The sequence below is a fragment of the Schistocerca americana genome, chromosome 2 (assembly GCF_021461395.2).
Source record: "Schistocerca americana isolate TAMUIC-IGC-003095 chromosome 2, iqSchAmer2.1, whole genome shotgun sequence".
NCBI lineage: Eukaryota > Metazoa > Arthropoda > Insecta > Orthoptera > Acrididae > Schistocerca > Schistocerca americana.
The window spans coordinates 80,979,088-80,995,890 of NC_060120.1; positions in this window are offsets into that span (position 1 = coordinate 80,979,088).

Consider the following 16,803-nt stretch of genomic DNA (forward strand, 5'->3'; position numbering starts at 1 on the left):
CAACAACGGAACAGCAACACACAGGAAAACAGTCAACAAGACACCGAGACTGTAACTCACACTACCATCCCCCTCACCACAGAAGTAACACAGGCGCCACAACCTCTGCCACAATGCACAAATGCCGCTCCTAACAACACACCAATACCCGCACAAGCGGCCGCTAACTCCACAACAGCACCTCAGGCTGCCTCACCCAACACCAGCACACCACCTGGGGGAATACTGGAAACACTATTCCACCGACACACGACCGTTCAAATCCTTACCAAGGTGCTGACGGCCGTCACTACACTCATCACCCAGCTCATGAGCGCCGAACCCGGGCAATACTGGGCTGTCATACACACTGCCATCACAACACTCTTTCACACTCTCACATGAATAATACACCACACCCGGCCCATAACGCAGACCCGCATACACTATCACGGATCCTGTTCTGGAATGCAGACTCGATCCACAACAAAAGGGCAGAATTTGCCGCGTTCATGGAGCGCAAGGGAATCCTTGTCGCGCTACTGAACGAGACTAAACTTAAACCGCACAAGCAATTGAACTTTCCTGGCTATTGTGTCTATCGTACCGACCGACCGGGCGACGCCGTGGCAGGTGGAACCGCAATCGTCATACACAAAGACATTGAGCACACAAACATAGAGCTCCCTGAACTGGAAAAAATTGAGGCTACGGCCGTCAGAGTCAAGTTCAACGGAGCCTACACCACGCTGATATCGGTATACAACAGCCCTGTAGGCATCTCAACACGCGATATCAGCACATTACTCAACATTTCACCGCGAGTAATAGTCGCTGGAGGTCTGAACGCAAAACACCCAGAATGGAATTCACGCATACGAAATCCCAACGGCAAAAACTGTACGAACATTCGCTAGGTAGAAACTACATTACACTAGCGCCGGCTGAACCGACGCACATTCCCTATCAGAGGGGACACAAGCCAGACGTGATAGACATGGCCCTCATCAAGGGCATTACAGCGACACTCAACGTTGCCGTTGAAAACGATCTGCCCTCAAACCACCAACCTGTAATACTATACATCGAGGAAACACTGCAGCACACAGAACAACGCAAGATGTTGGACTATGGGCGTGCGAATTGGACATTGTTCAAGCAAACGCTTGATAGCCACATCCCACCTATACACGAAATTAACGAAACAGGACAAATTGACGAGGCAGTGGAAACCCTCACTAACGCCGTCCGGGACGCAATGGCAGGCACCATACCTGATCGCACCTCACAACAACGCAGTGCGGCCCTGCCCCAGGAAATCCTGGGCCTAATCTCAATGAGGAATCGCCTCAGGAGACAATGGCAGCGCACCAGGCGTCCGTACTTCAAACGGCACATTAACAGACTACAGGGCATCATACACGATAAAATACAAACACATAGAACACAACAGTGGAATCAAAAACTCGAAGGGCTGGACACCGCACGACCTGGCGTGTGGCAGCTAGCCCGACATTTCACCAGGGAGAAAATATACACCCCAACGCTTCAAGGGCCTGACGGACCTGCATACTCAGCGGAAGAGAAAGCAGAACTAATGGCTCGAACACTCGCAGCGTCATTCACACCGAACCTGGTACCATCAGATCCAGTGTTCACACTTGCTGCTGACCAAGAGGTTACACGCATTCTAGCCCAACCATCGCGCGACGACATTCGACATGCTAGCACAGCCGAAGTCTCCTGGGCTATAATGCATTCCGCTGCTAGGAAAGCCCCTGGTCATGATGGCATTCAAAACCGTGTCCTCCAGGAGTTCACGGATAAAGCAACTGAGTACCTAACATACATAACGAATGCCATACTAAAACACCAACACTTCCCCGCCTTTTGGAAGACGGCCAAGGTCCTGATGTTCAGGAAGCCGGGGAAAGACCACAGCCTCCCACAAAATTACCGACCCATCAGTCTTCTGAGTTCGCTCAGTAAGATTGTTGAGAAGGTGATTCTCAAACGCATCACTAGGCACTGCATAACAAATGACATCCTGAGACCGGAGCAATTCGGCTTCAGGAATCACCACTCCACAACACAACAACTCCTACGGGTCGTTGAACATATAACACATGGCTTCAACATAAACAAAGCCACAGGGGCAGTGTTCCTGGACATCGAAAAGGCTTTCGACCGTCTATGGCACAACGGCCTCATCCGCAAACTCAGCGACGCGGGATTCCCTGACGGGCTGCTGCGTCTAATACACTCATACCTCACAGACAAGAGTTTCAACACTGACGTGCAGGGAAAACAATCAACACAACACGGTATACACGCGGGAGTACCCCAGGGAAGCATCCTAGGGCCCCTGCTGTTTAACCTCTACATAAACGATCTCCCAACCACACACAACACAATGATGGCAATCTACGCGGATGACACAGCCATCCTTGCGCAAGATTGGAAACCATCAAACATTACGACACGCCTACAGACTGCACTCAGAGTGGCCGAGCCTTGGTTGGAGAAATGGCGTGTTAGAGTAAACGTCGACAAGTGCGAAGCCGTTCTGTTCACTGGAAGACCGAAGCAACTGCGCAAACACCGCTACTGCAGACCAATAACTCTACATGCACGCCCAATACGTTCCCGTGAGAAAGTCAAATACCTCGGTGTCTGGCTGGACCGGAAATTACTCTGGGGGGACCACATACAACACATGACCAACCGAGCTAGCGCGAGGCTCAAACAGCTCTATCCTATGCTCAACAGGCGTAGCACACTGAACAGAAGGGTGTCGAGGTCCATGTACATGACACTTATCCGACCCCTGATGACGTACGCAGCTCCTGTCTGGGGATACGCTGCACCTACACGTCTGCGCCGTCTGCAGCTCATACAAAACAAAGTACTCAAAATCATAAGCAATGCTCCACGATACACACGCATCGCGGACCTTCACCGGGAATACCGACTTGAGACTCTCACGGAGGTAATCCACAAACTCACCACAAGACTATACAGAAACTCCAGACATTCGCAGAACCCATTTATTCTGAATCTGGGGAACTACGACCACAACCATAGATGGAAACATAAAAGACCAAAAGACATACTTGTAAGGACATAACATCTATGGCCAAGCATACGCAAACACAACGGCACAGGCGAGCCCCTGTTTATCAGACCCATTACTGGATATCCAGCTGGATTGGAGTACACTGCCGAATAACTGGCACCACACAGGGAAGCCGTACCGTACACTGCATGCAAACAAGCTCCACACATCCCCCACACAGTGAGATGATCTATGGCCGATCTCCCACTACTGTATAACGATCTTGATTGTTCCAGGAATGCAGCAGCAGCAACAACTGGGACACATCGCCATCGCTTGTCATGGTAATGATGCATGATACCTATACTAACAAATCCAACCTTGCATGAACTATCGCAGCTAGTAAGCCACTACTGCTCTTACTACCCATCCCACTGTCGCAGAGGTTTTTTTCCCACGGCACGAGCCATGGCACTTTTTTTCCTCTGCTCTTCAAATCGCTACCCTCACTCGCGTTTCGTCCACTACCTATCACCTGATGGACCGTGTTAATGCGTAGCCTTACCCAGACGCACGGACAACATCACAGCCCAGCATCCTGTGATCCACATACTAGACAACTAACATGTTGACGGAGGTGACAGTAGAACTTTTGGTTTGGTCACCACGTTGGTGCGGGCGTGGAGGGGCCCCATCTCTTTAAAAAAAGGATTTGGCGCAACGCTTTTACTAATTTTGTGACTTTCTTTCCACAGATCAACGACAATTCGTTTGCTCTGTTGTATTTGTGTGTTGTTTTTGCATTGTGCTTATTTGTTTTGTGAATATTTGTGACTATTGTAAAAATGCCGCGAAAGACTGTGAATAGTGTATCGCGAGGTATTATGAATGAAATTACCGACTTAAACAGCGTGACCGATAGTAATTGTGACACGCAGTGTAATGATGACAATCCTGCGTTCACTGACAATCAATGCATTCCAACCACTAGTGATGACTTTTACCTTAATGATGAACAAACGAACTCAATTGTCTCGTCTGTTAATTTGACGACAATTGATGACGCGGAACGCTCTATTGTAATGAGCGCTGCCCAGCTTAACACACCCGATTTGAAAAATTCAAATAACGTACAGACAAATGTTTCTAATAAGAATGGACAGTGTACCGAAAATACGACGGATTCATTTAATTCCGAAATAGTGTCTGACAGTGTACATCCGACTGATAAACGTTTTTGTAAATTACAGAATGACCAAATGGTCACGCAAAACGCGACACTTGCAAATACACCGTCAAACGGTACAGAGAATGGAGTAGATAATGTTACATTGGGTCAAATTATGGCGATATTGATACAAAATAGCGAAGATAAGAAACAATTTAAAGAGAATTTCAAACAACAGAATGAAAAATTAGACAAACAAAGTGAAGATTTTAAACAACTTAGGGAAGACAACAAACACTTAAATGAGAAACTTGACAATAATGATGAAAATCTCAAACAACTTAGTGAACAGGTCAGACAACAGAATGAAAAATTAGACGACAATTCCAGACAGCTTAGTGAACAAATTAGAGCCGTTGCCGCGCAGTGCCATGACACTAAGGAACAGTTGCGCGTGGAAATTGAGGCTTGTTCACGAAAAAATAGCGAAGAAATTAAGTCTGTTGCGCAAGAATTAAGGAAAATGCAAACAGCCGCAACAGAAACACTCAGAGACGAAATTAGCGGAGTCGCTAAACAATGCTCTGAAAAAGCTACACAATTACGGGACGAGTTTAAAGCAATGACGGTAGAAGTTTCGCGCACAGTGGACGCAACGATACACGCGAAATTCGAACAGCAGAACACTCAGATTGACGAACGCTTTAATCTTCACATACAAAACAGTGATACGCGTTTCCGCAAATTTATTCAGGATCAAAATAAAGTCAAACGTCAGGTCATGGAAACAATCACTGCACAAAGACAAGAAGACAAACGTAATATGTTTGCGAAAGCGAAGACGTATGTAGATAATAATATTGCTACAGTGTCCGACGAAATTAATTCCATCAAACAGTCGAACACAGAATTGCGTGACGAAATTTCCAATCTTAAATTAAAAACAGATACACACACAGTAAATATTCAAACAGTGACCGACAGATTCGAACAATTAGAACTAACACAGGATTGCGATATCATCAAAGCTGATGTTAAAAAACTGAGCGAAACTACACATAAGTTACAAAAACAGATTAATGCGTCCGATTCTAAAACCGATGATCAGGTTAAAATACTGACTGAAAAATGTGATGAATTGGCCAGTCGTATTGACGTTATAGAAAGTAATAATGATAATAAATCAGACGATACTGCACCGATTTCATTTAACCAAACACCTGAATTTCAAAATTTACAGCAGACAATTAATGAGATCGATTCGTCCAATAACACGTTACGTAGGAAGTTGTCAAGTTTACAACAAGAAGTAACAGAAATGAAAAGTATTTCAGTTAATAACACATCACAGCAGACGCCACTTTGCGAACATTTGTCAGACTCGCGCAACGCGTATAATTTGAGTAATCTACAGAGAGTACGAGACTTAGATTCCGATCAACCACAGTTCAATAGATTCTCTTATGATCCTGAACATGTTCCATCACACAGAGATGATAATTTCGATTACAAACATTTTCTGTCAGTGAGAAAATTTAAAATTTTAAAAAACGATAGAACGCAGATTCACCCACTGGATTGGATTCAACAATTTAGCTTTGCTCTTCCACCGACTTGGCCTGTAACACACAAACTTGAATTTATTTGCAGTTTTTTGGAAGGCGAACCGGCAACTCGTATGAGACCGATCGCGAGGCAATGCTATTCAGTAGAAGAGTTTCAGAATGCTTTTCTGTCAGCGTATTGGTCGAAGACGACACAGCGCGGAATTAAAGATCAGTTAATTAGTTTGCCAAATTACGAGAACTCAAATTTTCCCAGTGTGACGCAATTTTTTGAGCACATGGTACAACAGAACCAGTACCTAAGTGAACCGTACAGTGAATCCGCACTTATACAATTATGCATCTCTAAATTACCACGGTCATTACGAGTGCCAGCAAAAAGAAAACATTTCAGCATTCAGAGATCTTTTACAGCTCTTGGAAGTACAGCAATCTGATTATTCTTTTGTAAACAAAAACTTTTCGTATAATAACCAAGGTCAACAAACTTACGGTAATTATGATCAGGGACGTAATTTCAGTAGGAAAAGTAACAGACGCTTTAGGAACGACAACTACCAGAACTTAAATCACAGACAGAATTTTGATTATCAATATCGTCAAAATCATCAGCAACAGGAACCACATTTTGGTAACAATAGAAGTGTTTCACAACAACAACATCAAAACCAGCCGGTTAGCATACCTAACCAACAATGGAATGCACAAGGTCAACCAGGCTTTAATGTATCGCCGCGTGCACGTGTAGTCCCTGATACAAGAAATAGTAACGTACGGCAGCAAGGAAACAACTACGTACAAAGAAGACAGTATTTCAATTCCTATCGCAATGCACCGTATAGGAATGACTATCACGACAGACGTAAAAACGAAGAGCATAATTACCAACATACGTTTAATAACGGTCTTACCAGCAACAAAATAATCAACAAGAACATATTCTCATGAATGAACCCGACAGTAGGTATCATCCAGAGCGTAACACGTCTGGAAGAAGTAATAGAACAGTTCAAATAGTAGAAATGCCACAGCATCCACCTAATAATAATAACACGTCAGATAGAATCTGACTAGATACTGTACAGATCACATCTTCCAATAATACAAGCACTACTTTAGACACGCAAAATGTTGTTCACGAAAATGTAATTACTTTTGACGATATCAGAGACACTCTCTTGCAGGAAAGACCATTTGTTCAGAAAACTATTTCACATCCTGTTATCGAAATTAAAATTGGTTCATCGAAATTCTCAGCAGTAATCGATTCCGGATCACCTATATCAGTAATAAATGAGGAGACTTTCAACGAGTGCAACAAAGAGAATACGTATCCGACATTACCATTAGGCAAAACAAAAGTGAAAGGAGCAGTACCGAGTAAAGGAGTAGACGTTAAATTACAGACGCATTTATCATTTTGTATTGCAGGTCATACCTTCCACTCAAATTTTTGGATTGTTCCTTTATTGACAACAGACGTAATTTTAGGTACGAATTTTCTGGTACAACACGACGCAATTATTGATTTTCAGAATTCTTATTTAATGGTGAAGGATGAAAATATACAATTTGCTATAGAATTTCAGCACTCACTATCTGCGGAAGAGCAAACAATTAATCGCACAGAGGTCATTTCCGCGTCACATAACATAGACTGTAATCCCACATTGTTCACGGATACGTACGTACACAACTATAATACTCCAGACGAAACTGACTACGACGTAATGCAGATGATTTCCGATAAAGTTAGACAAAGCAGTGCAACTACAGACGACGAACGAACGCAATTACACGAAATTCTTTTACAGCAAGCTCCAGTTTTTGACAACATTCCTGGTACTATGTCCGGCTTTATGTATGAATTTCAAGTGAAACAGCACGACACATTTAAAGCAAAGCATTATCCTATTCCATATATCCACAGAGAACAGGTTAAAAAAGAATTGCAGGATATGCTTGATCAAGGAATTATAGAACCGGCAGTTAGTCCGTACATAAACCCGCTACATATTGTTAAGAAGAAAGATGGCTCACTTCGCCTTGTACTTGATTCACGTCACATTAATGACATTATTATTAATGAAACAGATCGACCACAGACTTTAGAGGAACTTTTACAGAAATTTCATGGTACTGCTATTTATTCTACACTAGATTTGAAATCGGGATTTTGGCAAATTCAACTTCATCCAAATTGCAGAAAATATACAGCTTTTCTCTGTTTCGGCGACTGTTATCAATTCTGCAAATTACCGTTCGGCTTAACTATTTCTTCTGCAGCTTTTATTCGCGGTTTGAACACAATACTTCCGACAGAACTTAAGGACAGAATTACGACGTATGTAGACGACATTCTTATTGCAGAAGCTAACTGGTCTGAACACAATCTGATTCTTGAACAACTGTTACAAACTTTCCATGCACAAGGACTTACAGTTAACCTTAGTAAATCGCACTTTGGCAAAACTTCTATAAAATTTCTTGGACACATAATTTCAGCAGAAGGCATTGCACCTGATCCAGAAAAACTTCAAGCTCTACGTGACATTACTGTTCCTACGACGAAGAAGCAATTACGCAGTTTTTTGGGCTTAATTAACTTTTTTCGTAAATTTATTCATCACTCCGCTTTAGACACGCCTAGACTATGCCAATTAACAGGTAAAAACACTATTTGGTCTTGGGATAAGCAAGCACATTCTGAATTTGTGAACTTGAAACATGCTTTGTTGAATGCTCCACTTTTATCGCACCCAGATCTTACCAGAAATTTTTCCATTGCCACTGACAGTTCCAATACCGCTTTAGGCGTACACATTTTCCAGGAAATTGAAGAAGATGGCTCTACAGTAATTAAAAACATCGCATTTGCAAGTCGCATTTTGTCGCCTGCTGAACGAAATTATTCTGTTACAGAACTTGAAACATTATGTGTTGTATGGGCTTTCACGAGATTTAGGCACTTTCTTTATGGCAGACATACTACCGTTTACACAGACCATAGAGCGATACAATTTTTGGTTTCAGCTAAATTCACACACGATAGATTAAGCAGATGGAAACTTTATTTACAGGAATTTAATTTTACAATAGTTCACATTCCCGGCACACAAATTGTTATAGCAGACGCACTATCGCGTTCTCTCGGCAACAATCAGCAAGACGTAGCAACCAACTTCTGCAAAGCAAATTTCAGTGTCATGTACATTCAGCAAGTTGCATTTGAAAACTTTATTTCATCGTCATTACAGGACATAGCAAAAGAGCAAAATAAAGACAATGTGTGGAAAGAAATTAAACACCTTTGGCAAGATAAGAATAATGTTACGATTAGAAACCATTACACTGTACGCAATGACATTCTGTTTCGTCGCTCTCATCCTGACAGCAACAATTGGTTATTATGCATTCCTGACGAACAGGTTAACAAATTAATCTGGTACACTCATTTAAGTTACGCACATTACGGAGCACGAAAATGTTTTCTTATACTGAGACAGAACTGTTATTTTACCAACATGGAGAAACGTATACGACGAGTTTTAGCGTCTTGTAAAATTTGCCAGAAAGCTAAATCAGACACCACTTCACATATTCCTCCATTATATCCCATTATACCTGTTAAATTAAGACATATGGCCGCTGTAGACATTTTTGGTCCTATTCCGAGAACTAACAGAGGCTTTTGCTACATCTTTGTCGCTGTTGAGCTCACTTCAAAATTTGTTACTTTCACTCCATTACGCAAAGCTACTGCTAAAACTGTTTCGAAAGCATTTGTAAAACATTTTCTATTTCATGTAGTGTATGTGATGAAAGTAATTTCCGACAATGGATCACAATTTCGATGTGGCGTATGGACACGCATGTTACGAGCTAGAAACATTTCTCCGATTTATATATCCAAGTACCATGCTTCTTCGAACCCTTGTGAACGGTTAATGAAAGAAATTGGTAAGCTGTGCCGAATATACTGCCACAAAAGACATATTGATTGGGATACACACATACTCTCATTCCAAGATGTAATTAATTCCATTCCAAATGAATCCACTATGCTATCTCCGTCTGTTATATTGAAAAACGTTGATCCACCAAACAAAATTAAAGAATTAGTAAACTTCCCTAAATGTCGTCGACTAAGACACCACGAAATAATTGACATTGCGCTGAACAACATCAAACGTGCCGCAGAGCGCCGGAGAAGACAGCAAAAACAGGTTTGTACACGCCGCGACTTTCACGTTGGACAGAAGATATTAGTACGTACACACTATTTATCCAGCAGCATAAAAGGTAAGTGCAGTAAATTTGAACTTCTATACGCAGGTCCATATCGGATTCGCAGCATCCCTCACCCCAATGTTGTACACGTCGAAACTTTGAGAACCAGAAAATCGAAAGGCAACCACCATACCTCAAACATTAAACCCTTTATTGAATGAAAACACTGTATGATTCAACACACTATGATGCCATTTACTAATGCAATTATATTCACCTGACTAATTACTGATGATTATCGAATTTTTTCTTGGCAAGTGCCCGGCAAGGTAAAGTTAGCAGGTCGCTTTTCTTGTCGTTACACATCAGACCGTGCACATTTTCCATTTTTTTTGTGTGTATATGATTGTACTCCAGTTTTGTTTGTATGTATTGTGGAATAGTTAAGTTATAACACACACCAGTTGACTTTGACATTTGTTGCCCTATGACATCTCAAGATCGTGACTGTTTTACATTTTTTGCTGCTGCATTGTATTATTCTGTGTACATTTTTGCATCTGAACACTGTCAATGTCTTTGACATATTACGTTTTCTGTCATGTTATGCTGTATGGTTAATTATGTTACCATAAACCAGTCATTATCTAGTGGGTATATGATTTAAATGCAAGACATTAATCTTTGTTCATCAATTTCAGAAAGAAATGATGCGTGTAAGAAATAAATTCAACAGAAATGGGAATTTCACCTACGGAATAAACGAAAGAAGATGCAATAACTTTATGGGGAAGAGTAAATGGATCAGGATTGGCAGGCATTAACAAGAATATACTATACTCATCGTAGAATAGCAGTCTTAACTAATTTTTTCTTTCAGAATACAAGGTGATTGATGCAGGCTGTCAGACAGAACTACACATCTTAGTTTTAGTGATGAAATATGCTAGAGATAAGGAATAGTTGTATAATGAGTAATGAAGTGATTTTTTGCAGATGATAATGAATGCTGATGAATAATGATGAAGAATATGCTGTTATGAATAATGAAGTTTTTCTTTACAGGTGATGATAATAATGATGTTATGATAATGTGGATAATGAAGTGATTGATAATGAAGTTTTTTCTTTACAGATGAGGATAATGTTGAAGTGATGTATTTATGCTACGTAGTTATTTAAGTATTTGTTGCAGTTTGTTTTGACAGCAGGTGTTATATTGCATAGTAGGATGACGGAAAGTTTTGGAAAGGACAGCTATGGAACACATTTTTATACACATTTCACTACCTGTTAATTCGAAGTTCACTACTTTTCAGCATAGTGTGCGTTTCTTCTTTCAGGTCAATAATCCATTTTGTATTTTTTTTCCAGGAGAAGCTTTTCATGATACTTACTAAACCAGTTACTTATTATACCTGTTCTAGTACTTGCATTTTTATTTTTTACCCATTTGTGTTTATCATTTATAAATGTGATCACATATACTGCCTTGTTACATAACCTTGCTACAGCTGACTCATGACGAATGACGTTAACTATCCTCATTTGCAGCAATAGGTCAAAAGCAAATAGTGTTATGCCTCAGCAATTAATTATCGGTCCCAACGCAATGCATTGCTAACAAAAAAATGTATTAACAGTCCCAAATAGTGATACCAGTTTGAGAAAGTTCTGAGTAATGCTGAACAGCAATGAATAATATGTCACTTGGAAAATGATTAATTAATTATGCTATGCTTTGTAATTGGAAATGAATGCGATTGTTTCATAATGCTTTGTAATTAGGAAAAAGCTAATGATTAATACTATATTGGAATGACAAATGATTAATTAACCATGCTATACTTTGTAACTGGAAAAGAATGTGATTGTTTCATAATGCTTTGTAATTAGGAGAAGGCTAATAATTCTTACTATATTCAAATGACAAATGATTAATTACGCTTTGTAACTGGAAAAGAATGCGATTGTTTAATAATACTTTGTAATTAGGAAAAAGCTAATGATTCTTACTATATATTGAAATGACAAATGATTAACTATGCTTTATAATTGGAAATGAATGCGATTGTTTAATAATGCTCTGTAATTAGGAAAAAGCTAATGATTCTTACTATATATTGAAATGACAAATGATTAACTATGCTTTGTAATTGGAAATGAATGTGATTGTTTCATAATGCTTTGTAATTAGAAGAAGGCTAATGATTAATACTATATTGGAATGACAAATGATTAATTAACCATGCTATACTTTGTAACTGGAAAAGAATGCGATTATTTAATAATGCTTTGTAACTAGGAAAAGAAGATTACTGATTCTATGTAAAACCATTAATGAACATTTTTCTGTAATGCTACATACTTGGTACAGAAATGTTCAATAACTGGGCTATGAATGCCGCAAACTACTAATGTCCTTCACCTTATGAGCTAACTACCCTGAATTACTGCAATGTCCATTTGTCCTGTCTATCCTAGTGATCATGGAGCACTATCTTTGGTTTTGCACTAATTCTACGTTGGTGTGCCTTGTAAGAGCGTGGTGTTGACACGACATGCTGTCCACCACCGTGAGCGATGAAGACGTTATTATGGTCCCACTGTTTGGTGTACCTAATGTACTGCCAAAATGAAAACATGGAACATTACTACGACAGTTCAGTGTCTTGGCTACGCTGATAAATTCTGATGGGAAAAGAACTTCAAATTGTGTCACTTGGTGTTGTACTTCTGTGGAAAGATATGGACTTTCAGAACAGCTGTGTGCAATCTAAAGTGCTACAACCATGATGCAATCCTTCCCTTTCCTATCCTAATTCTTGTCAAATTGTGAAAATCATTTTTTTGCTAACATCATTTATGTTCATGGGCTATACATTTTTTTAGATTTGCTGAACTCCAGTGCGAGTACACTTATGTCACTTGTCGATATGATTTTTTTTTTGCCATTATGTTTATTTGTTGTGAAAATGCTAAAGACATTTTTCGATTTGTTCTGAAGTACAGTATGTGTACACTCTTGTCTTTTATATTGTATATACATTTTTATTTTAATGATATGTTCTGAACTACAGAGCATGTGCACTTATGTTAGGTGTTAATATGTTTTCTACTGAATTTCAGTGCCTGTGCACTTTTCTCATTTTTCAATATGATTTGTACTCATTCTGTATATTCAATACTTCAGTATGTATGCACTTGTCATTTGTTACTCATTGTATATACATTTCATCATTTACTGATATGTTCTCAACTGCAGTGCATGTGCACTCATGTCACTTGTCAACATGATTTTTTTTGCCAGTCTGTTTATTTGTTCTGAAAATGCTAAAGAATTTTTTCAGTGCCTGTGCACTTTATCTGTCAAATAATTTTTATATACATTTTTCTGATTTGCTACTATGTTTTGTACTCACATTTTGTCTTTGCCTGATATATTTTGTACTCGGTGCGTGTGCACCACATTTAATTTATGTACTAAATTTGAATATTCTGTAAATTGTAAAAATTTCTTGCGATGGCAAGTCCAAATGACTCACCATCGCTGCCAAATTTTTGCCCCCCCAGTGGAGTGTTATGAAACACGTATGTAACGTAGCAGCGATGGTGAGGCACGTTAAAATCTTTGACCAGAGAGCCTGTTATCGTGGTTAGTATGCGCTTGACCGCGCGAGTGTTGCGAGCAGTACAGTAGTAGTCGTCATGTAGAGCAGTACGCTAGTAGCAGTAGGCCAGTGCAGTCTGTCGATAGCAGTAGCTCAGTTCAGTTGCGTGCAGTACGTCGGTAATAGCAGTCGAGTGGAGTTGTGTGAGTGAGGAGTCGGCGAGCGTCGACAGGGCATTCTGGTCAAGATGCTGAATGAGGTATATTGTTAATTAAGGTAATCATCAGATAATGTAAAGTTTATTTATTGTAATTAATTTCCAACAAGTGCCCCAATAATAATTTTTATTTCAAAGCAATTTTTACAAAAAAAAAAAATTATTTAATTGAACTAACGATTTCGTTCCACTTCCCTTAAAGAAAAGTTTCAGTTAAATTTCAAAAAAAAAAAATATGTATATATTATTTGCAATGCAGTTCCTCCAAGCCGTGCGCAACAATAAGAGCAGAGATTTGACAAGCAGTTTCAATGAGGTAAGAAATTAATTCTGATTTTTACACAAGGGCCAAAGACCGATATTTCGGTTTAATTGAATTTTCATTGTCACTGAAGTTTCATTAGCACTGAATTGTTTTTCATCATTTTCGTGACAGCTTATACTTTCAGTCAGATTGCGATTCTCATTTTTATTGTCATTAAATTTCATTGCGGGAGGTTACACTTGGCTCCCATTTATTATTATATTTTTTATTTAAATATTTCTGTGGGGACGATATTGCTTCTTGGGTCCATTTCTATTGAATGTTGTCATTTTAAATTTTTGTGGGGAGGTTACAATGTATTCTAAATCCGTGTTGACTGTGTGTCAATAGACCGTTCTCTTCGAGGTAATTCATAATGTTCGATCACACTATATGTTCCAAAATCCTGATGCATATCGCCGTTAATGATATGGGCCTGAGATTTAGTGGATTGCTCCTATTGCCTTTCTTGAATGTTGGCGTGACTTGCGCGACTTTCCAGTCTTCGGGTACAGACCTCTCGTCGAGCGAGCGGCAGTTGTATATAATTATTAAGTATGGAGCTATTGCGTCAGGATACCTTGAAAGGAACCTGACTGGTCTATAGTGTGGACCGTAAGACTTGCTTTTATTAATTGATTTAAGGTTTTCCACTACTCCGAGGATGTTGGAAACTATTCTAGATTCGAATTCTGGAATATTTACTTCGTTTTCTTCGACGAAGGAATTTTGAAAGGCTACTTTAGCGTCACTGTCATCGATAGTATTTCCATTGCTATCGTATAGGGGAGAGCGTTAACAAATTGCACCAGAAACGACAGAAGCGGTGTCTGACACCACACACCCTACAAGACGCTGTCCCGATTTGCCCCTCCTAGGAACTGCCAGGTGCCTTCTAGGAGCTGCAGGAACAGACTGCTCTATACCAAACTGTGCCTGGCTTGCGATATTCCACTGTGTGAACAGCACACGCCTAGACTCTGTGGGTGTGGCTGATCAAACTGGTGCGCGCCTGTTCATACTGCTGTAGCTGGGTGTGATATCTTGTAATGGCCCATCATCCCTGATGTGTTGGTAAATGTGCCAACACCTTGTAGATAGAGGAGGCCGAAATGGAAGCTATCTAACGCAGACGGGCGTGAATTCTGGAACAGGATAAGCAGTGAAAGCTAATAAGAAAAGTATGCAGCTCCTCGAATACTTAACTTTTATTTATCCTTGTGGTACATCGCTCTTGATAATACAAATAAGACTATCTTCAGATACGGTTAATGGCGCCTTGCTAGGTCGTAGCCATGGACTTAGCTGAAGGCTATTCTAACTGTCTCTCGGCAAATGAGAGAAAGGCTTCGTCTGTGTAGTCGCTAGCAAAGTCGTCGTACAACTGGGGCGAGTGCTATTCCGTATCTCGAGACCTGCCTTGTGGTGGCGCTCGGTCTGCGATCACACAGTGGCGACACGCGGGTCCGACATGTACTAAATGGACCGCGGCCGATTTAAGCTACCACCTAGCAAGTGTGGTGTCTGGCGGTGACACCACAATCCCCAGAACAGTCTTCGAGACCGAGGCGTAGGAATGAGATTGGAAAACTAGCACACGCCATTTCACTGGTTACTAACATGAAGGTTGCCTTAAGGTCCACATTTGTTGCAATCTTCGCAGTACAGCAAACCAAGAAATTTGATAGAGGTCTGGACGTTCACGTAACCAGCAAAAACGCATTCACGTGTCTACACACACACGAGCGAGAAGCGGGTCCCCTCTTTTGATCCAGGAAACAGGCTAATTGGCTTGAACAATATCAGAGGACAATAAACCTTGCCAGGTGTTCAGCGCTGATTTACTAAGGTAGCAGGGCTCTACCAACATCTGGATGTACTTGTCTGTCCCTTTCCAAATGACATTTATATCAATCTTCATCGTCATCTTAAAATTACCTAAATGCCCTCCTATGCGTGTTTCGCAGCAATACTGAGACGAGCACGGTAAAGTTCCGATGGTAAAACAATGTAAACCCCGTGGTGTCCCTGGGCAGTGCCACACAAGATATTCCCCACCATAACATAATATTTGTCTGCCTCCCCCTTTCTAAAACGCACTTTAATGAGAGCAACATGGTGTGTGCGTCTAGTAGCTGGGCAATGTACTCGAAAAAGGTGAGTAAGCCCTTTTAATATCGGCACACTACTTTACCTGCTGTGATGCCAGTCACCTGCATGAGTTCGTCTTCCTGCGTATCTCCCTCATTTTCATTGGAAAGGTGGCTTAGACCATCTGCAACAACGTTCTCCATCCCTTGAATATGTTTAACCTGAAAATACGGATATCCTTACCACCCACTGGGCTGCACGCCATGTTCAATTCAGTGACGTGAGCGCCATTCTAAGGGCTTGGTTACCAGATTCTAGTTGAAAGATTCGGCGCCCTAAATACATTTTAAGTTTAATCAAGCAAATAAAATAGCCAAGGCCCCAGTTTCACACACCGAGTGCTGAGCTTCCAGAGAATAAGGCCCCGAGAAGCACAAGCCACCGGCCTCCGCCCCACTAAGATGTTACTGTAGCAAAACCGCAGTCACCCCAGATCTTGAAGCATCTATTTAGACAATAACCTGATTTCCAAAATTGGACATCGCCAGTACGGGTGCACTTGCCAGACCCGTTTTTAGGCCTT